At 30.4% G+C, this 13575-nt stretch overlaps 1 pseudogene; it reads left to right on the forward strand.

Moving 5' to 3' along the window:
• Nucleotides 1–5960: 5960 nt before the first annotated feature.
• Nucleotides 5961–13575, forward strand: part of LOC111390404 — a 16642-nt pseudogene continuing 9027 nt past the window's right edge.

Here is a 13575-nt window from a genome sequence, read left to right on the forward strand (position 1 = left end):
TGTTATGGAGAGCTAAGTTGTAAGAGTTTCATTACCTTTGCCTCTTGTCAAATCTTGGGTATTTATAGGTGAGGAGAACCGTTGAATGTGGGACACGTGTATGCATCTGACTGTATGAGACGTCTGCTCATAGGCGTCAATCAGCCGCATCGATAGAGTGAGTGGGTAATAACTTCTCCTGAGTTGAGTTGATATAAAGTTGATACGTCACATCAACTAAACCCATGGAGACGTCAAATCAATTAAATCTTGGCGGCAGAGAGGATTTTGACACAAATCTCTTTCTGAAAGTGGCGATGGATCCGCTGAAAAAGAACATCGCAGTGCATTGCACTTCGGCGTCGATGACACTTTGGTCGGTTCAGTAGAATAGTTTTGCGTTAGCAGCGCGCTGACATTGGTGGTGGAGTCACTTCGGAACCACTTCGTATTAATGGTGGACACCTCGTATGATGGCAGCGCATGGACATTGGTGGTGGACACCTCGTATGATGCAATGGTAGACTTTTCGAATTGGTTCAGCTAGGGGCGTAACAGGTACAAATCCCAAGATGATTTTCAAGTAGTTAAGATAGTATGTTTAAAGCATGAAGCAAGCTTCAAAGAGATGATTGGGGGCTATGCCGAAGACCATTGCTGAAGCTCTTTATTATTTTTTCATTGATGTATCGTTCTTAAACCACAAGATATTGTTTTAGTTATGCTAGCAACGAATTTTCATTGAGTAAATTAGATATGTGTTGTGTTTTTTTTTTTTAACTTAATGAATTAACTTCACATATATTATCTCATTATCGAGAAGATCTCACAATCCCCAATTTTGTACGAGCAGGAGTCCTCCAGTTATAGCTTTTTTTGTCGATCATTGATTTGGCTCTTTTGACAAACTTGAATGGATAAAAACTGCCTTTATGGTAAGAGAAGCATCACAAAAATGTTACCCATGTTTTACATCCGAATGAATTATCCATAAAAAGGTTCTCACTGAGAGTCTGGTAATTTAACATTCTCCGAAAATCCATTACCACAAGGATGTTTTTTGGTGCACGCCTTACTAGTGAGAGTTTTGACTCGTAGTAGTACCTCCACCAGTGGGGCGCCTTAACGAGAAATCTGCTTACAGAAAATAGGTCTACAAAAGAGGCTTTCTATGTTGTCCAAATTCAAAACATTAATAGAGATGTGGTCTGGTATATAGTCTTAAACATACCATAATAGTGCTTGTAATCAAATAATGATAAGTGTAATTGTTACGCCTAGTTTGACCTCTAAAAAAATCTTTTGCTAATAGTTCGAGCCATTTTTGGTCGAGTACTATTGAATATTTTTTCTCATTTTTATTTTTTTAAGACGAAGTCTTTGAACTAAAACTACATTGATGAGATTGACACAAAACTATGAAGAAGTTAAAGTTTGGAGCAAAGATCAAGAATCGAGCATTAAAGAACGAGAACAAGAAGAAGAAATAAGACCTTTTGTGGTGATAGTGATTTAGCTTGTGTCCCATTATACATGATGATTTAATTTGTTAAAATTAATTATAAGTTGTACATAATCAACCATACTATGCTATTAAGAAGCATGAGGCACCTAATAAACTTATTATAGACTTGAATAAGCTATATTAGCAAAGCTTACCTTCAAATATGTTTCAACTAGTAATTAAATAGATACCGACATTAATTACTAGTTTAATTGGCATTTTTTAGTACATTATACATGACGATTTAACTTAATGAAATCAATTATAAGTTGCATGTGCAAAAATCAACCGTAGTCTACTAAACCATGTATAATGAAGCGTGACGCACCTAATAAACCTATAATTGGCTTACATAATCTATATTAATAAAGTTCATCTTTGAATAAGTTATAATAGAGAAGTTAAAATGTTGAATTCAAGTGTTCATTATACATGATGATTTAACTTATTGAAGTCAATTATAAGTTGTATATTGGATTGCGAGGCATCTAATAAATCTATAATTGACTCACATATATCAACAATGTTAATTTTTGAATGCCTTTCAAATATAAGTAAAACATTGAAAAAATAGATATCAACATAAGTTAAGTTTAATTAGCATCTTGTGTTCCATTATACACGATTATTTGATTAAAATCAACTGTAAGTCATACATGCAAAAATCGACCATAGTCTATTAAAGAATGACATGGTCTATATACCGAACTATTGTCGTCAACTGGAAAATAATAGTTGACTATTTACAAGTCTGGTCATTAACCAAAAAACTACTTAGTTGTACTTACAAAGTACAACTAAAAACATTGCACTTACAAAGTAAATCAAATAAAATACATTGATGAACAACATAAATTAAAATGAAGTAAACATTCTTACATTATTCAAATTATCCATTTCAAAGGCACTAAAAGCGATGCACTTACGAAGTAAACTAAAAACAATGCACTCATAAAAAACATAAATTTAAACGAAGTGCAATACATAAGAAAACACATCCTTCTTCTTAAATAACCGTTTGGTAATCATTTTTTTCAAAATGCATTTTTCTTTTTCTTCTTTTCAATCATACATTTTTCATTAAAATAATATTACACGTAAAAAAACTTTTCCTTATTTTTCAACCACACATTTCTCATCAATTTACTATTCCAAAATGCATTTTTACATATAAATGACTCTCAAACACCTTCTAAATATATTTTTTTTCAAATTACATGTGCAATCTATAAAGCACAAACATTGTATTAATCGTCTAGGGTGCGTTGGTTTGTTGGTTTCAATTTTTTTTTCATTTTGCAATTTTTTATAACATCGAAACAGTATTTGGCCTGAAATTTCTAGAAATGTACTCTTGAAAACAAGGATAAACTTATAACATAAAATTCAAAATACATTTTTCACATTTTGAGTATTTTTAGTGAAAATTCTGAAAACACTCAAAACAGAAAAACAAGTGTTTAAATAAAGTTTTATTTAAATAAAATATATATTTCTAACAAATAGATTTTAGAAAAGCAAAATCAAGAAATTAAATTTTGAAATTACAAATTGAAAAATACACACACACACACACACACATACATCTCTTAAAACAGACTCTCAAACAAAAAAATTAAGAATAAACTCAGAACTCAAAATTGAAAATTGAAATACAAATCAAATGGGCCACTAATATTTTTCGTCTGACAACGGTATCGAATTTGTACGTATTAGTTGATTGTGCCTAATTGTGCCATATTTGCAGAGTTTATTTCATATTATACTCTCCAATTGATGGCATCCTTGTTTAATCACGTCTAACTCGTCATTTGATTAACAATGAAACATATTGAAAGAATTGATATTTTTTGTAACTTTCCAATCATGTTCATTCGACATGTGGAAAATATTTTTATCGTACGCTTTTTTTGATAATCAGCAGTGACATACGACGAGCACAACACATAAATTTGATATCATTCTCCTTTGTTATTGTAACTGCATACTCACATGATATATGTTCTAATTAAAATCATCTATATTTACAAGTTTTTGCTTCTAGGTTAACAGTATAAATGGTTCCTTTGCTTGCATTATGCCAAAATTTATCAATGGGATACGTAATAAACTTCTTGGCTTTATCATGTCTTTCACGAAGTTTCTCTTCCATTTTTATGTTAGAGCGGTAGTGCAAGTTTGTGCATTCACACGACCTTTTACAAAATCATTTTTTTTAACTTATTTATATCATGTTCAATCAATGCAAGTACTGGAAAAATTCGATCTTTCTTAAACAACGAGTTTAGCGATTTGCTTTACTTAACATCATGATACTATAATGGTTCCCTTGGAAATAGTGATGGCAAAAAAATTTGCGCCCGCCCCAAACAGGTTGGCGTGGCGGGGCAAGGCAACATGAGGCTCCCCATGCCCCCGCCCCGAATCTGCCCGTGAAGGGGAAAAAAAAAAAAAGATTAAAAATAATTTTATTTCTAGAAAATTCATCCGTTAAATACCCATTTTGAATTTGTATGATTGCATTGTAATTTATAGTATTATAACATGAAGTCTTGTGTCACTATATCAACCAATTTCATTTGTGCTTTCTACAGAATATAACACCAGGTTTCAGTCATAAATTAGCAATAACTTCTGGTTTGGTTATACACATTGCTATAAGATGGAACCATTTTCCTTAGTTTTCTTCTATAAAACATCAATGGTTGGCTAAGTGAATTTTTCAACATCAATTAACATTCATTCATTAAGTGCAACAATTCACTTTACAACATTAAACAAATATACATATTTCTGTTAAATACTGCTAACCAATCGAACTTGTTCAATAATATCAAACTTTTTGTTAAAAATTTTAGCGTTAAAAAAATTTTAAAAAAAAAATTAAACGGGGCAAAATTTTGCCCCGTCCCCGCCCCGTTGCCATCCCTACTTGGAAATGTAATATAACACCCAAAAATCTAAATACCTTGATTTGGAAGTAATATCATTTCACTCTCTTAAATCATAAATGCGGAAGTGATTAATTTTTTAAAAATATATAATGAACATCAATGACCTTATTTATGAACATAACTCATAGAAAATTTTTGTATTTAAATGTAGAAAATAATAAAATTAAATGTTAACTTTAATTTCCAAAAAAGGTTGAAAATTAAATATTAGTATTTAGTACTAAGTCCATCGCATCACGAGTAGTAGTCTTGAATTACCTTGCCTTCGTCATCCAAAAATGAGAAAAGATAACGTAGAATGAGCTAGTGTTTAGCAAGCAAACTTCAGACATTTGATTCGTGCTTATGATATGCATATGAATTTCTTTAAAATAAAAGGCATTTTTAATACGTATTCGCTTTCTTTCATTTCTTTAAAAACTTAACATTAACGTTGTGAACTCACTTGGTATATCGTCTAATCAGTCAAAATGCAGTTGTAATTATTGTTTAGAACCCGATAGAGTCCTACCAGTAGTACCGCAAGCGATTAACATTAACATTATCATTGAACATTGGTCATGTCCGCCAGTCTCCCACACCCCATTTCCCACTCATATCTTTCATGGTATAGATATATGCCTTGAAATAAAAACATTCAAAATACATATCTTTTTAAAACATTCATTGACTCGTGACATTTGAAAGCTTTTTATTTATTGAAATTTCATGTATGCTTAAGGATGTATTGACGTGCATGAATATGTTATGAGAAGCATTAATAATGCAAAACGCAAAAATCGAATATCAAGATCATATAATAACAAATTTAGGTAACACGTTTAATAATGTAACGTGCGCATGAAGATAGAGAGATGTTTACTTACCTCGAATCCTTAGCAATTCACTTTCTTAATAGCGCGTGGAGATAACCTTAATCGTACACGAAGTCAACGTATCAATTATCCTAAATCATTACATTTATTACGGACTTCAACAAGGTCGTTTTAATATTTATTATTATTATTATTTGACCATCTTGACAGATTTTCATACATATTCAATCATAACATTGCTTCTTGAAACTCCAATTTTGTTTTCTTCTTTTTTTTCTCTTTTTTTTTATATACTAATAAATACAATAACATTAGGACAACTAGTAATTTTACAATATGATATACCAAATGGCTATTTCCTTGAAATCTGTCTGCCAAATTGCGTTTCAAAGTGGTATATTACTAAGCTTTGTTGGCATGATTAAAACTAAGGATAATTGCAACAAAAACTCCAAATCTTAGAAATACTAGCAGGTTTTTCCCAAATCTTTCTTTTATTGTAGCTGTCATCCCTAACATTTCCAACCATTGCATGTGGGGCCTTTTTATGGTTTTGCACCCATTTTTCTATCACATGACTACCAAAATTAAATTTGACCATATTTTAATCAATTAGAAGGGGGCACAATAGTAAATATCTATTGCAATAATTAAATAAAAGGATAATTGGAAAAACAATATTAAAAGAAAAGAAAATATCTCTTCTATACCCACCTGCACCACCACAGCCAACCACAAAATCACTCCACTCGTCTCTCACCACTAGGGCCAATGGAAATTGGCTTCTCAACCTAAAGCTCTACTCGTCGAGAACATCATCACTTTCCACACCGGACTAATATAAGGGCCGAATCTTTAGCTTTCAAAGATTCACTCAAGAAGGACCAAAAAAACTGATACAGATGGGATTGCTGCCACCAGCTCTTATGGTACGATTTCAATTTCAATTTTTAGCCCAAATTTCATTATTCTCATCAAAGCCCTCACATTTAATCATTTTCCCTCTCTCTCCTACTGCCACACATCTCTAGCTAAATCTGTTTTTGAGTGGAAATTTGGTGAGAAAGTTTGTGCATTATCTAACTTCAAATGCTAAGTTCAGGCTCGATGGGATTATTTGAATCCATGCGAGTCTTGAATTGGAAATTCAATTGGTGTGTTTTTCATAGCTGTTAAGACCATAATTGCATTTTTTTAGTTGAATTCATGGCTAGAAGCATGTGGGATGCATCAAATTGAAATGAGACAGTCGAGTCTGTTTGGTGGCTACCGGCATAGGTGTAGCCAAAAAAGGGGTTGCAGCCAAGAATGGGGCAATTTTCTAAATGACCAGGTTATTGATCCTATTTTTCACAATAGCCTCTTTTATTAGAAATAATATTTTACCCTTACTTTTATTATTTGCAACATCTATCATGTATCTTTTGGAACTTATTAATCAGGACCTATATCTATATTTTTCAATCTTTCAAACACCTTTAAATATTCTTTGTATTTTGATAATTCTTCAAAGACCTTGGGCCAATCTTTCTTAGTTATGTATCTTCGAACTAATCATTCTAAGACTTGTTCTTGTATATCTCTATGTTTAGTTATAATACCTTCTACCTTTCTTATTTCTCTGCTAGTTCTTGCAGAATCAAATCTTATATTGTGCTTATAAGAATAATCTATTTCTTGGTATATTTTTTTAATTTTTTCTTTACCAACAGGAAATATATCTTCAGACTTTTTAGCTAATTTAAATAAAAACGAAATATCTTTCTCATCTAAGTATAATCTGAGATTATCATTAGAAGTGGATGTAGATGCTTATGAATTGTTCATCAGAATTTATCAAAGTATAAGTATATAAAAGCAAGTAAATAACTTACAGTAATCAAATGGAAATAAACAGGCTTTCCCTCCAGTATGATCTTATAGATACTTTGCATGTACTTAATCAATCTTCTGAATCAAGTAAAGGTTTAAAATGTTTTTTGAAATCATTTGGGTCCACAACTGTTTCCGCAAAAGGCTTTTCAATTAAGGTTGTATTTCTCACTCTAGAGAACTAGTCATGCTTCTACAGACGCTATCTCACAGTATCCAGAGTATCTGTTTTCACCTTTATCCAAACTCTTTTCAGAATTAAGTTCTTACTTGGAACAAAATTTTAAAAGATAACTCACACACAAGGTGCTACAATTTTGTTAGAAAACTGCCTTTTTTCCCCTAAACCATTCATCAAAGACGGGTACTTTGGCATGGTCAACATCCTTTCAAAATCAATGGTTTGAAAATCTTTTAAAATCTCTATCTGTACTATCGAGGAATCATGAGAAACTTAACGAAATCCTTTTATGAAAACTTTGTTAAACACAACAAATTTTACTTTGATATTCATAAACTGAAATAGTACATGCTTACAATCTATATTTACATACCTTTGGTACTCACCTTATGAAGTTTAGAACTCCATAAGTGATTACCTTATTACAAGCTTTGCTATCTTCAAGCTATCTAATATTTTTCTGAATACAAGTAGTGCATACAGATTACAAAAAATATCTCTCTAAGATGTGTTTCTTCAGAGTGTTTAAGAGATAAGTTGTTCCGAGATATCTTCCTTCCCTCTTCTTGCCTCCGTTTATAGAGGTTTTTGAGAATCTTATCTTGACTGATGTCTCCCACTTTCTTTTTGGTGGATAGTTGAGTAGTCTAATCTGCACCAATTTCTCCATTATCTTCTTGCTAGGTGGACCTCTCCTTTTGAAATTATTTGCCTTATCTTTGAATTTGTCTTCCACTTTTGACAACTGTTGGGTGAGTGGTCACAATTATGGAGACTTTCTTGCACTATCTTCTGTTTTTTAGTAGCCACATTTTTTCTTTAATAAATTTCTTTATTAAAGTAGTGATAAATGGCCACTTTTGTTACCATCACTTTTCCATTTTTGAATCAAAGAATTCTACATGGAATTCTTCACTATTAAGAGATGCTTGACTTATATCTTCAACTACGCAGTATTCACAATGGTGATCACTGTAGTTCCAGAGTAATTTGCACAGTTCTTTAGTCATATCTTCTGATCCATGTACTTGGTTGGGGATAATTGCAAATAATAAATGGTCGAGATAACAAATATCTTCTTCTTTTGTAGCCATCCTTGCATTGGAGTAGATAATATGGTTTTCAGATGGATATACCCATATTTTTTCTTTTTTAGTAATTATCTTAATTACATGTTCAAATATTTCTTTGTACCATTTTGCTCTTCTGTAGGGTATCATATTTAAAATATCTTGATATCCATTTGTAACAACATTTTGACTGGTTCATAAAAAATGTTGGTTTGTAAGTCTCATTTTGATAACATGGAACGATGGATGCATATATTCAAGAACGGGATCCCATTCCTTAGTTGTTGAATAGAACCTGATATATATATTTGTTGTCTTGACGACTTCAGTATATCTTTTAACAGCTTTCCTGATATTGACAGGAAGCTGGGCTATTTCATTGATATCTTTGCTGGGATATATACAAAGTATATTTCCTATCTCAAAACAGTTTCGTACCCAGTTGGCTGGTGATTCTGGATAAAAATTTATCTTGTTGTATTTTGTGTAGTGGAGAGTTTTCATCCACTTTCCTATCTCCAGATACCAATCTGATAGAACATTAAAAATAACAATAAAGAATATGAGTTTTTCATGGTTATCTTTTCTGAGAATTTTTGCTTCATGTCATATCTTGACAATATCTTTTGGATCTATTCTTTCAATAGAAGGTTTAGATTAAGTTTGGCTCTGTGAAGAGTTACCTTCACTTTTGATATCTTGAATATCTTCCCTAGTGGGAATTTTTGTATCTTCATTACCAGTAATAGGCAAAAGTATTCCCTGTGAAGGGGTTCCTATTACCTTCTTTTCTTTCCCTTTATCCTCGGGGAGAGCGCTAGTATTCACAAGTCCCTGTGAAGGGATACTAGACTTGGTACAAGTAACTTCTGCCTCAAGGGTTATATTTTTGCCTTGAAGGCTATCTTGGATATTTTGAATTTGTGTTTCCAAATAAGAAACTTTTATCTCAAGTATTTGGACTTTCGTTCTTAGTTGTTCTAATTCCATCCCTACTAAGATAATCAGGAAGAAAGTTAGTTTTACCTTTTATACATTCAATATCAAATTTGAAATATGAAAACCAAATTTGTATCCTAATAATATATCTATTGGCAATAGATAAATCGATATTATTTTTCAAAAAAGCTTTAACTTGAGTATTATCAGTTCTAATCAAAAACTTCTTTGGTAATAAATAATCTTCATATTTTTTAACTCCCCTTTTTACAGCAGTGAGTTCTTTCCTATTCGGTTCATATCTTGCTTCAACTTCTTTGAAGGTTCCTAATGTATAACCTGCAAGTATCTCAGGACAAGAACAATTCTTTTCACATTTATATTCTTTATGATTCTTTTTAACCTTTAATACTGCTCCCGAGTAATTATCTGAAGCATTAGTTTCAAGGATAAAGAAATCTTCTTCTTGTGGTATTACAAGTTTGGACAATACCTTTAATTCTTCTTTTACTTTCCTTATATTTTCACAATCTTGTTCTTCCCAAGACCACATTATATTTTTCTTAACTTTGAAAGAAAATAGTTTTTTAATTTGACACAATTTTCAATGAATCCTTCAGTATAATTCAATATACCGAGGAAGCTTTGTAATTGTTTTTTATCTTTGATTTTTTTAGGAAATTGTTGAAGTTTTTCTCTAAGATGGGATTGCAATTGCAATTGCAATTCTCCTTCTTTTATAAATAATCCTCAAAATTCTATCTCTGTTCTAGCTATTTTAGCTTTCTTTTGAGAAAGTGTAATACCATGTTTTTTCATAATATAACAGAATTTCTCAAGATGTTCAATATGTTCATCAATGTTATTTGAATGAATAAGTAAATCATCTACATATGCAATACAGAAATGAGTAATTGGTTTGATTACCTCATCCGTTCTTCTTTGGAATATCTGTGGTGCATTTTTCAACTCAAATGGCATTACATTCCATTCATATTGCCCTAAAGGATTGGGGGTACTAAATGCAGTTAATGGTTAACTTTATTCTGTAAGCATGATTTGCCAAAACCCTGACTTACAATCAAATTTTGAAAATATATTTTTGTTCTGTACTTGTTTAACAAGGGTATCCTTATTTGGCAGGTAGTATCCATCAAATTTAATAACTTCATTTAATTTTTTGTAATTTATCACCATTCTGGCTTTTCCTCTTTTTATTTCACTATGTTTTCTAACCATAAAGGTTGGGCTGCTATGTGAACTTTTATTAGGCCTAATTAATTTGGCTTCTAGCAATTCTTTTATCTGGTCTTTAAATTTCTTTTGGTCATCTACACTATATTTCATGGGTTTGATTCTAACAATAGTGTCTGAATTGATTAATTCTATCTTTGCCTTTACTTTATCTGTATTCCATTTTTCTAATGGATTTTCAGAATATGTTTTAGAAATTTCTTTTTTCAATTGTTCTAACCCATTTTCTGTTGTCATTTTTAAGACTGTAACTGGTTTAAATTTTTCTGTACTCCACCACCTACCACGCTGGGTTGAGGATTTCTGATGGTTTATGTCTCTATATGCTATTGTAACAGCCTTATTTATTTTTGGTGTAAATATTTTGTGTGCACAAGGAGTTGTGAACATATATTTATCAATACATTGTGTAAATTGTGCATATTTTAATAGGGAATTTTGTCCTAATAAAACATCACATCCAATTGTAGTTGACATATATATAGTATCTACAAATACTTCTCTAAAAGAAATTAGAAAAGGTACTTGCGTAGCATATTTACTATATAATACCTTATTTCCACCTGCTGTTGTAGCGGTGACAATCTTCTTTGAATTGTATTTCCAGTATTCAGATGGTAGTACATTTGGTAAGCATAAGCTTATTGTACTTCATGTATCTAAGTAAGCATGAAATTTAATTCTACAATAACCTTTTATATTGAGTGTAATTTCAATATATGGACTCATGGGATTAGTACTTATTAATCTTTCCATGATAATAATGATTTCATATTTTCATCTATTCTTGATATGATGATTGGATTATCATCAACTGTTATTTTTAAATATCCTTGGCAGATTTTATAATGACTATATTTTTCAAGAAAGTTCGTTCCTAATAGAATAGGTGAACGATCAACTCTATATAATTCATCTTTATATAGAAATATTTCTTTAGTATATTCTTTTTGATCATCTCCTATAAGAATAAGAGGGAGCTTTACATATTTTCTTATTTCAAGATTATTTCCTAGATAATTCTTAAATATATATGGTTCTGGTATTTCAAAGTCTACTAAATGACTAACAAATTTAGCATTTACATGACTTTTATCTGCTCCAGTATCTATGAGGACAAGAAGATTCTTCTTATATCTTTCTTGATTTACATATCTTGTTTTGATATAATATTGTGAACTTGATGGTTCAGTAATACTTAAATTCTTAAGTTTGTTTATCTTAGAGTCTTGACTAGAGGGGAATCTTGCAATAAGATTATCTCCTTTTAAGCTGACACTATTTCTTCTTATTAGTTTTCCTTCAGAATTAATTTCTCTAACTTGTTTGTAAAAATCAAGCATTATTTGTTCTGGTATAGTGACTTCATGTTCTTGGTATTTCCTAGGAGGTATATATTGTGCTAATTCCTCAAAATCTTTATGTATGATAATGTTATCAGTTATCTTCCTTAGATTGTTATGATGGTTAGTACTAAGAGCAAAAATTGATTTTATGCTTATACTAATAGCCTTACTTCTTCATAACATTTTCAAGTTTCCAATTCTATAATATAGATTGAAACTCTGGTCAATATTTTCATCATTTAATGATATTGCATAATTTGGTTTTACTGTAAATATTATCTTCTGATAAACTAAGTTTCCTACTACAGTTCCTAATAGAGCATCAATAGGATTTTGTAAGATTCTGTTGTCCATGCAATAAATTTCAATTTGTATGTTCATACCTTCTCTAAAGAATCATTTTACCATTATCTGGACTTCTCATATTTCAATACATTTCAATTTATTTCTTACATTCTCTGAAATTTTGGATAATTTTTGTTTTACCCATTCTTTTGTAACTACAGGAATCCTTACTTTTCCTACAGTATCTTCTATATTTATAGACATTTCCTTATAATTCATAGTTACAATTGTTTTATTCACTCTTGGTAATATTCCTAATAATCCTTGATGGAATACATCTTTTTCTTGTAGGTCTAATATTTTCTTGGTGATTCCTGTATATTTTTTAATATCAAAGGTAATTTCTTGATTCATACATTCTATAGAGTATTCAACTTCTTCAATTGTTTCTATTTCTGATTGTTGTATCTCCTGATTCATATATACTATCTCCTCATAATCTTCCTCTGATGAGGATGCATTTAATTCATAAATGCTACTGCATTCACTACTTAGATTTTCAAAATCTTCAATTGGTTCTATATCACTATCATCTTGAAATTTTTCATAAATTCTAAGAGTTTTTATATTCTGTCTATATTTCTTTTTCGGACATTGAGGGGCAATGTCTCATTTTTCATTACAAATAAAACATCTACATTTTTTAATATTTCTTGGTTTAGGCTTTTTATTCCAATTTCTTTTCTTGAAATATTTTTTATGTGGTTTAAAATTTCTTTTATTGAATTTTTTATCGTTTTTGAATCTTCTTTTATATTTCTTATATGGTTTATATTTCTTCTTATGGCATCCAAATTGTTCAACTTGACATATATCTTTGTAACAGCATAAAAAATTCTTTCTTATTTTATATGCTTTCTTACTTTCAAGAGCTTCTCTACACCACATGCCTATCATTCTTTTTGTAAATTCAATTCTATTTCCAAAACTATTTATTTTTATTCCTTTCTCTTCTCCTAGAGGTAATAATTTTTCATATTCTTTTAATAACTTAATTCTCCATGGGAATGATAACTTAATAAAATAAGATCTTAATATAGGTTTATTTTCTTGATAACCTCCTTGGTCTAATATATAGTATAATTCTTCAAATTTACATGTGTATCTTTTTAATTCACACATATCACACATCTTTAAATTTTCCATTGCTATCATTCCTTCATTATATTCATCTTGTTTTCTTTCTTCTTCATTAGAAGTATATTTATCTCCTAAGAATTCTGTTCTTAAAACTTTTTCAAACCTTTTTAATATCTCCTGTATATTTTGATCATTTAAAGTATTCCTATTATCTAATACTTCAGTTCTGTTATCTC

This window comes from Olea europaea, unplaced genomic scaffold (assembly GCF_002742605.1).
Source record: "Olea europaea var. sylvestris unplaced genomic scaffold, O_europaea_v1 scaffold680, whole genome shotgun sequence".
In the NCBI taxonomy this organism is placed as follows: domain Eukaryota; kingdom Viridiplantae; phylum Streptophyta; class Magnoliopsida; order Lamiales; family Oleaceae; genus Olea; species Olea europaea.